Below are 13434 nucleotides of genomic sequence, written 5' to 3' on the forward strand. Positions count from 1 at the left end.
TTAGTTAATGTATACTTTCACCTCATTAAATTATTACTTACCCATGATAAGTTGTATTAATTTGGTATTAATATCCAGTGCGGGTGAATTCTTACCGGGTGAGAGGGAGGGGGTTGGAGAGTGCAGAGTGAATAGAAGCAGATCTTTTAGATTTTTTCTAAGATGACGAAAGATTCCCCTCACTAATGAAAATATATTACTATACGCTATTAGAGATAGAAAAGTTCGGTACCAGTTGGTCTCGTTTCTGGATGAACCCCATTTTTACAAGTCATTTTCTTCAATTCAAATCGCAAGTGTACCTTTATCATCTTCCACTAATTAAGTCCTCCTCTTAAGTTCGCGTAAAAATAGTGAAATTATTGATTATTCTTATCATTTCATCTTCTTTCTCCTGATAAAGTTTTATGTACTTTTTATGCATCAGGTCTTGAGAACTTGGAAAGGAAGAGTAGAATCATGGAAAAACGAAAAGATAATGAAGAAGCAAACAACTCATTGGTATGTTATTTGATAAAGTGAACTGTAAAGTATTGAATTGTAGATATGTGGCTTTAAAATTTTGTTATGTGTCATTTTGGCAGGTGTCATTTTCTGCTCTTCGCAAGGACGTTGCCAATGTTCTGGATTTCATGGAGAGATTAAGGAATGAAGAAGATAAAAAGGCTGTTGATGTGGATCTAATTGAAAGCCTGAAATTGAAGCTAACATTTATTTGTACATATGTCCAGCTTTCTTATTCCGATTTGGAAAAGTTTGAAGATATAATGACTAGAAAAAGACAAGAGGTTGAGAATCTGCTTCAACCAATTTTGGATGATGATGGCAAAGACGTCGGGTGTAAATATGTCTTTACTAGCCTCACCAGTAATATGGATGACTGTATCAGCTTGTATCATCGTTCTAAATCAGATGCCACCATGATGGATGAGCAATTGGACTTCCTCCTCTTGAATCTCTATCATCTATCCAAGCATCGTGCTGAAAAGATGTTTCCCGGAGTGACTCAATATGAGGTTCTTCAGAATGTATGTGGCAACATAAGAGATTTCCATGGTTTGATAGTGAATGGTTGCATTAAACATGAGATGGTTGAGAATGTCTTACCTCTGTTTCAACTGATGGCTGAGAGAGTAGGACATTTCCATTGGGAGGATCAGACTGATGAAGACTCTCAACTCTCCGAGTTAGATGAGGATGATCAGAATGATAGAGACTCTCGACTCTTCAAGCTAACACATCTACTCTTAAAGATTGTTCCAACTGAACTGGAGGTTATGCACATATGTTATACAAATTTGGAAGCTTCAACTTCAGCAGAAGTTGGACGCTTCATTAAGAAGCTCCTGGAAACCTCTCCGGACATTCTCAGAGAATATCTGATTTATCTACAAGAGCATATGATAACTGTTATTACCCCTAGCACTTCAGGGGCTCGAAACATTCATATCATGATTGAGTTCCTATTAATTATTCTTTTTGATATGCCCAAGGACTTTATTCATCATGACAAATTATTTGATCTTTTGGCATTTGTTGGAGCACTTATCAAAGAGGTATCAACTCTTGTTCGCGACTTAGAAGAGAAATTAAGGAATAAAGAGAGTACCTATGAGACAAATCGTGCAACCCTAGACTTGCTGGAAAATATTGAATTCCTCAAGGAAGATCTCAAACATGTTTATCTAAAAGTCCCGGATTCATCTCAATGTTGCTTCCCCATGAGTGATGGACCGCTCTTCATGCATCTACTACACATATATTTGAATGATTTGCTGGATTCCAATGCTTATTCAATTGCTTTGATAAAGGAAGAAATTGAGTTGGTGAGACAAGACCTGGAATTCATAAGATCGTTCTTTGTGAATGTTGATCAGGGATTGTATAAAGATCTCTGGGAACGTGTTCTAGATGTGGCTTATGAGGCAAAAGATGTCATAGATTCAATTATTGTTCGAGATAATGGTCTCTTACATCTTATTTTCTCACTTCCCATTACCATAAAGAAGATGAAGCTTATCAAAGAAGAGGTCACTGATTTACATGAGAACATTTCCAAGAATAGAGGACTCATCGTTGTGAACTCTCCCAAGAAACCAGTTGAGAGCAAGTCATTGACAACTGATAAAATAATTGTAGGTTTTTAGGAGGAGACAAACCTGATACTTAGAGAGCTCACCAGAGGACCGGCAGAATTAGATGTCATTTCGATCACTGGTATGCCGGGTTCAGGTAAAACTACTTTGGCATTCAAAGTATACAATGATAAATCAATTTCTTTTCATTTCGACCTTCGTGCATGGTTCACAGTCGACCAAGAATATGACGAAAAGAATTTGTTGAATAAAATTTTTAATCAAGTTAATGGCTTGGATTCAAATTTGATTGACAATATTGATGTTGCTGATAAGCTACGGAAACAACTGTTAGGAAAAAGGTATCTTATTGTCTTAGATGATGTGTGGGATACTACTACGTGGGATGAGTTAACAAGACCTTTTCCTAATGGTATGAAAGGAAGTAGAATTATTTTGACTACTCGAGAAAAGGAAGTGGCTTTGCATGGAAAGCGCTACACTGATCCTCTTGAGCTTCGATTGCTAAGATCAGAAGAAAGTTGGGAGTTATTAGAGAAAAGGGCATTTGGAAACGAGAGTTGCCCTGATGAACTATTGGATGTTGGTAAAGAAATAGCCGAAAATTGTAAAGGGCTTCCTTTGGTGGCTGATCTGATTGCTGGAGTCATTGCTGGGAGGGAAAAGAAAAAGACAGTGTGGCTTGAAGTTCAAAATAATTTGAGTTCCTTTATTTTGAACAGTGAAGTGGAAGTGATGAAGGTTATAGAATTAAGTTATGACCATTTGCCACATCACATCAAGCCATGCTTTCTTTACCTTGCAAGTTTTCCGAAGGACACTGCAATAACAATATATAGATTGAATAGTTTATGGCTTGCTGAAGGACTTCTGGAACAGACAGAGATGAATAGTGTGAAAGAAGTGATGGATGTTTATATGGATAACTTAATTTCCAGTAGCTTGGTAATTGCTTTCAATGAGATAGGTGATTACCCGACTTTCCAACTTCATGATCTTGTGCATGAATTTTGTTTGATAAAAGCAAGAGAGGAAAAGTTGTTTGACCAGATAAGTTCAAGTACACCATCTTCTTCTTCAGATTTGATGCCACGTATATTGACCATTGATTATGATGATGATGAGGAGCACTTTGGGCTATTCAGTTCAAATAAGAAAAGGCATTCTGGTAAACACCTCTATTCTTTGAGGATAAATGGAGACCAGCTGGATGACGGTCTTCCTGATACATATCACCTAAGACACTTGAGGCTTCTTAGAGCGTTGTACCTGGATCCCTCTTTTATCAATGTGAAAGATTCTTTGCTGAATGAAATATGCATGTTGAATCATTTGAGGTACTTATACATTAGGACAGAAGTTGAATTTCTGCCTTTGTCTTTCTCAAACCTCTGGAATCTAGAAACTCTAATGGTTGAAAACGACGGAACAATCTTGATACTATTACCGAGAATTTGGGATCTTGTAAAGTTGCAAATGCTGATTGTGAATGATTGTTCTTTCTTTGATATGGATGCAGATGAATCAATATTGATAGCAGAGGACACAAAGTTAGAGAAGTTGAAAATATTAGGGAAACTCATTCTTTCCTATTCGAAAGATACAGAGGATATTTTCAAAAGGTTTCCCAATCTTCAATTGCTTCAGTTTGATCTCAAGGAATCATGGGATTATTCAACAGAGAAACATTGGTTCCCGAAATTGGATTTCCTAACTGAACTAGAAGTCCTCAATGTAGGTTTTAAAAGTTCAAACACAAACGACAGTGGGTCCTCTGCAGCCATAAATCGGCCATGGAATTTTTACTTCCCTTTGAATCTGAATAAATTGCGTCTGCTTGACTTTCCTCTGACATCCAATTCACTATCAACAATAGCGAGACTGCCCAACCTTAAAGAGTTGTACCTTAAACATACAATCATCCATGGGGAAGAATGGAACATGGGGGAGGAAGACACCTTTGAGAATCTCAAATATTTGAAGTTGCATGAAATGACACTTTCCAAGTGGGAGGTTGGAGAGGAATCCTTTCCCTCCCTTGAGAAATTAAAACTGGAGGGATGTCATGAGCTTGAGGAGATTCTACCTAGTTTCGGGGATATTAGTTCATTGAAAATTATCAAACTTGTAAAGAACCCTCAACTTGAAGATTCTGCTCTCAAGATTAAGGAATATGCTGAAGATATGAGGGGAGGAGACGAGCTTCAAGTCGTTGGCTGGAAGAATATCCTGTTATTTAAGTAGCTTTTGAGCATTATGGTTGAAAAGTAGATTGTATTTAGAAAACTTATAAGTTTTTAACAATAATTATAATTTTAAACATTAATCTTGTACACCAAAATACTATTCTTATCACTGCTTTCTTTACTATTTTGGCAGATAGATTCATTGATTTATGTTTTTGCTTTTCTTTCAATAGCAGAATTTTCGTACTTTTCTGCTACTAGGTATATTTTTTTCTTTGCATTCACACACACAATAATTTTCTTGCTTATAAGCCGTCTGCAGAGGATTTGACGTTTACAAGTTTCTATGGCAACCTCACGTTAACATCAATAATAATTAGATTCACAATCACATATTTATAATTATTAAGTCGATAACTTAATACACATGTATAGGATTTTGACAAAAGTTGAGGGATTCACATGAATTCATAGATTACGCTGTGGATTTGCCTATGGCTGTCCAAACCTCCTTTGTGTCAAACTTGGTCTGAAGTCCCATCTTATGTGCTCAAAGCGCAATCATTCAACCTCAATCAAGGTACTGATTTAAAACAACATTGATACTACTGTCAAAAACCCAACGAACTTTCATCACAAAAGCTAGCCCGTGAAGTGAAGAGGTTATAGAGAGCTTATAAGCACTCATGACTTCCTCTCCTCAGAACGAGCAAATGACATAAATGGTCCCTAAACTATCCTAGTAGGTCTAAAATAGTCCTTTAACTATACAGTTGACGGATATGGTCCTTTAACTATCCACCCTTTTGTCAAGTTTGGTTTCCATCTACTTTTAAAAAAAACTGTTAGTTAACACCGTTAATCTGTTAAGTCAATCTGTATTGACTTTCTTTTTCGTCATTTCTTTTGTCCATTATCTCACTATTTCCTCACTTTTTTTCCCAATTCTTTTCTTTATTGTCTTATTGCAATTAAGTCGTTGGTCGTTATTTCATGCAAGTTAAAGCAAAACGCAAAGTAGCGAACACAATTGAGAAAATATTGTGAGCAAAAATACGATTCTATTTTCATGTTAATAATCGATCATTACATCAACTGCATAAAATTGCAGAAAAATTCAAAAATTAGCAACTAAATTGAACTATAGTGCTCTGTTTTCAACAATTGTTGTGTAGAAAATAACTTAAACTACAACAAAAAATAGCAGCTATCAAACTTTGATCGAATTGCAGCACCAAAACACCCCAAAAAAAAAAAGCTCCCAAAACGTCACCAAACTGCTGCACATACAACTCCAAAAACGTCACCAAACTGCTGCACAAACAGCAGCACCAACCACCAAAAATCAGCACCAAACTGCACAAAACACAGCTCCAAAAACGTCACCAAACTGCACAAAAACAGCTCCAAATTAAAAGAGTGTGTACTGAACAACGTTTGTTGACGGTATTCATAAAAAGTGGATGGAAACCAAATTTGACAAAAAGGTGAATAGTTAAAGGACCATATCCGTCAACTGTATAGTTAAGGGACTATTTTAAACCTACTAGGATAGTTTAGGGACCATTTATGTCATTTGCTCCCTCAGAACATTCAACCAAATTAGGCTGAAATCCCACTCTGAACGAAAATAAGTGTTTGTTTATCAAACTGACTCGTACTAGAACATTGAAATACCTTCTTCTAAACGTTCAACAAATGGGATTTCCAGCACTCAAAATGAATGAAAGGTTCACATTAATCTTCGAAGAGAATTACAAAAATACATGACCAGAAGTACATTGACAGTACCATTGCAACAGAAGAAAAAGTCACTAGAGAAAGTTAAAACTGATACATAATGATACAAAATGGGATACACAGTTGAGCATTCCCCCCCTCCCCCAAAAAAAATAAAAATACAATAGTTGTCCTTACTAATATAGCACAACAACAAGAGTTTAAACTCATTATTTGTAATTAATTGCTGCGAAGTCGCTCAACAAAGGGTCAAATCATCTCACTGCCACCATAACCAGCACTGCAACTACAAGGCTCAAGCAAGTAAACGCGGGTGAAAGATTAACATAGAACTTATACCTGAAGTCTTCCTAAGAAGAAGCCAGAGAGCAATTCCCGTTGCTATATGGAGTCAATGCTGCATCTTCATCAATAATCCAAATATGTGTGTATTTCACGCTACTTAGTATAAATATTTGTAAATGATTTAAATACAATTACAATATGTATAAATAGTTATTCATAAAATTAAGTAATCAAAAGAGAAGGAGTGTAACACCAAATTAAAACTTAACATCAAATCGACGGTTGACCAGTACGGACCGTCGATTGATCTACGGTCCGTAGGTCAGTCCCGTAGATGGGGATCGACAGTCCAGAACTTTCAGCAATTGATGGTGAATCAACTTTTAAGGGTCATAACTCTAAGAATCATACTTCCCTCAACATACAATAGGTTTCAAATACACAATCCACAACATCAACAACAACTAACAACTTCACCAACTTTAACAACTTCAACAACTTTAACAATCTTTTCTCAATCATATAATAAACTAGGTGTGTGTGGGGGGGGAGGATCAACCCACACGAAAAACTCACATACCTTGATAGGGATCACCCCCGACGAAAGTCCACCACAATCTTGCCTAAGCTCCTCTTTCTTCTCTTCTTCTTCTTCTTCTTCTCCTTCTTCTCTTCTATAACTCAAGAACCCTAACTCTTCTCTTTCAAAAAGGGACAATAATGATCTAAAGATCATCCTAACTCAAAAATAAGAGCTCAAAATAAAAGATTGTGAAAGGACCAAAATGCCCTTAAATTTCCGGACGAAAAATCCTTTCCAACTGCCCAACTTCTACAGGTCATAACTCCCTCATACGAACTCGGAATCGAGCAAACTCGGTGGCGTTGGAAAGATCATTCCAAGGGCTTCGCAACCATAACTGGAACTACTCCTAACTCATCCTGATCTAGGAGTTACGACTACTCGAATTTGGCCAAAAACTCATGATTTTTCTACACTTAGCCAAATTTCCAGATTTCAAGCTCCTTCAAAGCCACTTCAAATTGTCGGACGTTACATATTGGTTATTGTAAGAATATTGTTGACCCTTTTGTTTGTAAATGTATAAAATGATATGGAAAATTAATTGAGCAACTTCTTATAATATATTCCCACTATTCATATAAAATAACGGTAGTTTCAAAGAATAATTTGTTTTAACTTCTTAATTTTCTCTTTGAATGATGCATATGACGGGATAAAATCATAAGTACATGTTTTGTCTATATATCAATCTCTTGTTTGTAAACATTATAAGAAGAAAAAGAATTCACTTGAAATTATCATAAGTAGGAACAATTAAAAAATCACAGTTATGAAGATAAATTAAAAAAATACGTGGCAGTGGAAGCCTAATGGCGCTTACGTGGCATGCAATGTGGCATCCACATGGCATCAACATGACATTTAACAACTTCCGTTAATAAGAAGGGTACTTTTGACCCAATAGTACGACGGGAAGGGTAGTTTTAAGCCGGAATATAGTTTAAGGATAAATATGAGCTATTTCGGATAGTTTAGGGGTAATTAATTTAAATAAAAATAAAATATATTTAATAATATTATAGCATATTTTTGGGGGTTATGAATTTGAAAAGACATAGAAATAATAGAGATTATTAAAAATAAGTGTCAGGAAGATGATAATGTGTGAGTTAAAGGCACAAGATTAATGAATATTATTAGAATATAAGTTGTGAAAATGAAGAGGTGTAGTTATGAAGTTGATTTCTATAATAAGATAATTTTTAAAAAATAAAAAATACTTTAAAGTAGATTTTTGTGCTATTTATTAAATGAAAATAATATTTTTTTTAAATGATTTTAAGAAAATAAATTATTAATAGTAAAGGTGTATTTTTGTAATCCAACTTTTGACTTAGATTCTTCTCAGTTTTGGTAATATATGATATGATATGATGATGATAGATGATATATGATAGAAATGTGGCTTTGGTTTTTTGGCAGGTGTCATTTTCTGCTTTTCGCAAGGACGTTGTCAATGTTGTGGATATCATGGAGAGGTTAAAGAATGAAGAAAATCAAATAGCTCTTGACGTGGATCTAATTAGAGATCTGAAATTTGCGCTGGCATTAATTTGTGCAAACGTCTTGCTTTCTTATTCCGATTTGGAGCAGTTTGAAGATGTAATGACTTCGATAAGAGAACAGGTTAAAGATCTGTTTCAATCAATTTTGGTTGATGTTGACAATAAATACGACATGCCTCATGTCCTTGGTTGCCTCATGGATAATATCGACGATTGTATCAGCTCATGTCCTCATTCTACATCCATGACTGAGGAGGAGTTGGACTTCCTGCTCCTGAATCTCCATCATATATCCAAGTTTCTTGCTGAGAAGAAGTTTCCATTAGTGACTCAGTATGAGATTCTTCAGAATGTGTGTGGCAACGTAAGAGATTTCCATGGGTTGATAGTGAATGGTTGCATTGAGCACGAGAGTGTTGACTATGTCGTCTTACCTCAATTTCAACTCATGGCTGAGAGAGTAGGAATCTTTCTTTGGGAGTGTCATACACAGTCTGAGCTAGATGAGGATGATCAGACTGATAAACACTCTCACCTCATCATGTTAGAACATCTACTCTTGAAGATTGTTCCAATTGAATTGGAGCATATGCACATATGTTATACAAATTTGAAATCTTCAACTTCAGCAGAAGTTGGACGCTTCATTAAACAGATTCTGGAAACATTTCCAGACATTCTTAGAGAATATCTGATTCATCTACAAGAGCACATGGTAACTGTAATCAACCCAAGCATTTCAGGAGCTCGAAACATTCACGTCATGATGAACTTCCTGTTGATTATTCTTACTGACATGCCTACCGACTTGATTCACCATGACACATTTTTTGATCTCTTGGCACGTGTTGGAGCACTTACCAGGGAGGTATCAAATCTTGTTTGGGACTTAGAAGAGAAAGCAATGAAGAAAGACAGTACCACTGAAACAAATCGTACAATACTAGACTTGCTAAAAGATATTGAACTCCTCAAGGAAGATCTCAATTATGTTTATTTGAAAGTCCCGTATTCATCTCAATGTTGGTTCCCCATGAGTGATGGACCTCTCTTCATGCATCTGCTAAAGAGACACTTAAATGATTTGCTGGATTCTAATGCTTATTCAATTGCTTTGATAAAGGAAGAAATTGGGCAGGTGAAACAAGACCTAGAATTCATAAGATCTTTTTTCGTGAATTTTGAGGAAGAGTTGTATAAAGATCTATGGGCGCGTGTTTTAATTGTGGCATATGAGGCAAAAGATGTCATTGATTCAATTATTGATTCAAAAGTTGTATAAAGATGAATAGTAACTAAGACGTTATTTGTCATTTGGCAGCAGAAGTATAAAGCTGACTGAAGCTTACAGCAGCCCACTGAGACAGGTACAAGGCCTTGCTCTGCCAAGGATACATTCGGTCCCCGAGCAAATGGATTAGAAGAAAATACCCTAAGCTCGTGAAGTTTCTTACGCAATTTCCTCAAGACTGCTATCCTCAATGTAATCTAGTACCTGCAATTACATCTACTCCAAGTGCCTTGAAGCGTAAGCTGGATAACCAACTAATCAAAGGAAGTCGAAGAGTTTCAAAAGAGTCTGCTAGAGTATTAAAAAGCAAGAGTCCCTGTATTTCTTCATCAAACTTTACACTCATTCAGGATAGCTGGTCAAGGACACCCTGAAAACATTTATATGATCTGAAATAGGATTGGTCTCTATATATATCTGATATGCATCAATTGTTTCAGCAGGAACAACTTGTTATTGCTAGTCTTCGAAGCATAATATGTCTCTAGCTTATCCCATTAGCTTCTAGCATGTGTCTCATTCACAATGTGTTTTCTAACATTATCTTCAATCCATTGTTTGATATAGCCACAAACCTGCAGATGCAAATTTTCAATCCTCATCATTCATAGACTCGGGTTTAATTTATTAGAAGCAAACACAGGTAGATGTATTTTCTTAACAAATAGAAGATCATTCATCTTGTCTTTCCACATATGATAATTACTACCATTCAAACACATCATCTTTCTCATATTTGACTCCATCATACAAATAGGCAATCAACAAAGTATCAAACAATGAGCAACACAACTATAAGATAGCACCAAAAATTAGAGAAGTAAATGGAGTAAAATCAACATAAATTATTATATATTGGCATGAACCTGCAGGATTGAGAGATGAAAGAATTTCAGAATTTGGATTGAGTAGTTGTATGGGCTTGATACACCCACCATACCACTCATCAGATGTATGGAGTGGTGGAATAGTGGAGAGTGCAGAGAGATTATTCAATAGGCATAATACATAAGTATGCCCTTTAATTGGTCGGATTTCACATTTATATGCCCTTCAACTTTGGGAGTGCACAAGTAGACATTTAAGCTTGTATAAAGTTAAGCAAAAAAACACACACGTCCTACGTGGTGTCCATTATGCCACATAAGACTCAATACATAAATTGTATCTTATCGTATGAAGGGTTTCTCGTTGTTGTCATCTCACATGCATGCAAGTATACATGGTCAAATAAGTACTTCCTCTTTTGCATTTTGTTTGTTATTGTTTGAGTTTTCACAAAGCTTAATTTAGAAGAAAAATAAAAGTACTTTTGAAACTTATGATCATAAACGTGTCAAGTATTTGTGTGGATATAAAACTTTTAACTAAAAAATTATAAGAATGTTAATATTTTTTAGACAGGGAAATAAGAAAATATTGTCAAATAAAATGGATGAAGTGGCAGAATATTGAAAACTTGATTAATTTTCTTATCTTTTGCCTTTGTGGCAGACAAGTGTGGCCCATTCTAATTGATTCATGCTTTTGGAATAATACTATGCACCATTTTTGGTCTTAATTATTCCTCTGTTTATTTCCAGAATTTTGAGCTGTATTGATCAAATAACAAAGCAAGCAGAGGATATAAAGTTTCATCAACTAAAAAGGTTAGTCAACTCATCTAATAATTTGCTACTCTCATCTCTATTGAAGTATAGTTATGGAAAAGTAAAAGTGATGTAAGAAAAATGAAAGAAATTTGGTAGTTAGTTGGATATCACAAAGAAAGAGAGAGGGCTAAATACTTACTCACACCACCGATTTACAACAAATCAATAGATGCACGACATTATCACTTAATTGTGGTTAGTTAATGTATATTTTCATCTCATTTAATTATTACTTACTCATGATAAGTTGTATTAGTTTGGTACTAATATCCGGTGTGGGTGAATTCTTACCAGGTGAGAGGGTGGGGGTTGGAGAGTGCGGAGGGAATAGAAGCAGATTTTTTAGATTTTTTCTAAGATGACGAAAGATTCCCCTGGTACCAGTTGGTCTCGTCTATGGATGAACCCTGTTTTTACAAGTCAGTTTCTTCAATTCAAATTGTAAGTGTACATAAAAGATTATCATACATTTTCTTCTTCGTATAGGTTGGAAAAGTAATGGTAAACGAGTAGGACTCCTTTTTTGTAAATAATTAACAGTTGTGATACACTTTATTTTATTGAATATTTAGATCTTCCATTTTCTTCTTCATACTCTTTTTTTGTAAATAACTAACAGTTGTGAGATTTCATGTCATAAACATTTTGATGTGTGATTAAGATTGACATTTCCAATTGTGCGAATCTAAAATTACTATATGTCAAGTTATATATATATACGACAAAAACTCAATAAGAAAATGGTTACAAATTTATTATACAGAAACTGTCAAAAATCAATAGACTCACCTTTATCATCTTCCACTAATTAAGTCCTCCTCTTAAGTTCGCGTGAAAATAGTGAAATTATTGATTATTCTTATCATTTCATCTTCTTTCAGGTCTTGAGAACTTGGAAAGGAAAAGTAGAATCATGGAAAAACGAAAAGATAATGAAGAAGCAAACAACTCATTGGTATGTTATTTGATAAAGTGACCTGTAAAGTATTGAATTGTAGATATGTGGCTTTAAAATTTTGTTATGTGTCATTTTGGCAGGTGTCATTTTCTGTTCTTCGCAAGGACGTTGCCAATGTTCTGGATTTCATGGAGAGATTAAAGAATGAAGAAGATAAAAAGGCTGTTGATGTGGATCTAATTGAAAGCTTGAAATTGAAGCTGACATTTATTTGTACATATGTCCAGCTTTCTTATTCCGATTTGGAAAAGTTTGAAGATATAATGACTAGAAAAAGACAAGAGGTTGAGAATCTGCTTCAACCAATTTTGGATGATGATGGCAAAGACGTCGGGTGTAAATATGTCCTTACTAGCCTCGCCGGTAATATGGATGACTGTATCAGCTTGTATCATCGTTCTAAATCAGATGCCACCATGATGGATGAGCAATTGGACTTCCTCCTCTTGAATCTCTATCATCTATCCAAGCATCGTGCTGAAAAGATGTTTCCTGGAGTGACTCAATATGAGGTTCTTCAGAATGTATGTGGCAACATAAGAGATTTCCATGGTTTGATAATGAATGGTTGCATTAAACATGAGATGGTTGAGAATGTCTTACCTCTGTTTCAACTGATGGCTGAGAGAGTAGGGCATTTCCTTTGGGAGGATCAGACTGATGAAGACTCTCAACTCTCCGAGTTAGATGGGAATGATCAGACTGATGAAAATGCTCAACTCTCCGAGCTAGATGAGGATGATCAGAATGATAGAGACTCTCGACTCTTCAAGCTAACACATCTACTCTTGAAGATTGTTCCAACTGAACTGGAGGTTATGCACATATGTTATACAAATTTGGAAGCTTCAACTTCAGCAGAAGTTGGACGCTTCATTAAGAAGCTCCTGGAAACCTCTCCGGACATTCTCAGAGAATATCTGATTCATCTACAAGAGCATATGATAACTGTTATTACCCCTAGCACTTCAGGGGCTCGAAACATTCATGTCATGATTGAGTTCCTATTAATTATTCTTTTTGATATGCCCAAGGACTTTATTCATCATGACAAATTATTTGATCTTTTGGCATTTGTTGGAGCACTTATCAAAGAGGTATCAACTCTTGTTCGCGACTTAGAAGAGAAATTAAG

General features: G+C 35.4%; 1 protein-coding gene and 1 pseudogene across 1 annotated transcript in view; one reads left to right on the forward strand and one right to left on the reverse strand.

Annotated features, from left to right (window-relative positions):
* Positions 1-13434, reverse strand: part of LOC125874053 (protein TRANSPORT INHIBITOR RESPONSE 1-like) — a 35093-nt gene that overhangs the window by 6847 nt on the left and 14812 nt on the right. The gene's annotated exons all lie outside the window — the stretch shown is intronic.
* LOC125874049 (putative late blight resistance protein homolog R1A-3) lies at positions 432-4468 on the forward strand (annotated as a pseudogene).

The sequence above is a fragment of the Solanum stenotomum genome, chromosome 8, assembly GCF_019186545.1.
Source record: "Solanum stenotomum isolate F172 chromosome 8, ASM1918654v1, whole genome shotgun sequence".
Taxonomy (NCBI): domain Eukaryota; kingdom Viridiplantae; phylum Streptophyta; class Magnoliopsida; order Solanales; family Solanaceae; genus Solanum; species Solanum stenotomum.